Below are 1,440 nucleotides of genomic sequence, written 5' to 3'. Positions count from 1 at the left end.
CTGCTCACAGTATGATCACTAGTATGTTGCCCATTTAGGACTGAGTAGTTTTATTTTTTTTATTTTTTTAAATTTTTTTTTCAACGTTTATTTATTTTTGGGACAGAGAGAGACAGAGCATGAACGGGGGAGGGGCAGAGAGAGAGGGAGACACAGAATCGGAAACAGGCTCCAGGCTCTGAGCCATCAGCCCAGAGCCCGACGCGGGGCTCGAACTCACGGGCCACGAGATCGTGACCTGGCTGAAGTCGGACGCTTAACCGACTGCACCACCCAGGCGCCCCTAGGACTGAGTAGTTTTAAGTGCTAACACATCAGCCATGTTCAACATTTTGGGACACCATAGACTTAAGACATAGATTCCCAGCCCTACCCCAGACCTACTGAGTCAAAATCTCCAAGGATGGGGCACTGGCATCAGTATCTGTAAAAAGCTCCATTAAAGGGTGCAATGCCTGTTCAACATTGCAAAGACCTGTTGTGAAGGTTTGCATGGATCCTGAACACTGGATTTTGACAGGTGGCTTGACATGTAAATTCCCACCTCACAATAAACGGAGTCATATCATCCTCTGAAGCCCTACACACTCACGAGTCCAAGGCCTTGCTAACCCCAGAGGTCTTACTGCGACCCCTGTGAGGTCTGACCTGGGGCCCAGCATAGAGCACAATGCTTTGCAGTCACTGACACCCAGTACAAGTTTTTTGAGTGAATGACACTTTTATTTTTAGTTTTATGTTTTTTAAATATTTTAAATGTTTATTTATTTCTGAGACAGAGAGAGACAGAGCATGAGCAGGGGAGGGGCAGAGAGAGAGGGAGACACAGAATCGGAAGCAGGCTCCAGGCTCTGAGCTGTCAGCACAGAGCCTGACGCAGGGCTCAAACTCACGAACCGTGAGATCATGACCTGAGCCGAAGTCGGTCGCTCAACCGACTGAGCCACCCAGGCGCCCCACTGAATGACAGTTTTAAACTCAATGAATTGGTTAAAGATAACTCTATAGCCATCTCATATATTACTGGAATTCTGATACTAACTACACTGTAATTAACAAGATCATCTCCATGCCTCCTTCCCACTTCACCCTTTTGTACTACTAGAAGTAGTGTTGTCTGGAATTGAGCCAAAAAATACATCCAGATGGATTTTCACTTCACTCCACTAAGTGGTCTTAGAAACCTGTTGAAAGCAGTAACCCAACTGTACTGGTTCCTGATTGCTATTACAGCAAAGTACCACAAACGAAGTGGCTTACAACAACATATTTATTGTCTTACAGTTCTGAAGGTCAGGAGTCTAAAATCAAAGTGGACACAGGGCTTCATTCCTTCTGGAGACTTCAGGGGAGAATTTATTTCCTTGACATTTTCAGCTTGTAGAAACTCCCACATTCCTTAACTTATGGCTCCTTCATGCCACTCCAACCCCTTTCTTC

This window comes from Acinonyx jubatus, chromosome F2 (assembly GCF_027475565.1).
Source record: "Acinonyx jubatus isolate Ajub_Pintada_27869175 chromosome F2, VMU_Ajub_asm_v1.0, whole genome shotgun sequence".
Classification (NCBI taxonomy): Eukaryota; Metazoa; Chordata; class Mammalia; order Carnivora; family Felidae; genus Acinonyx; species Acinonyx jubatus.
Note: the sequence above shows the minus strand (reverse complement) of the source record.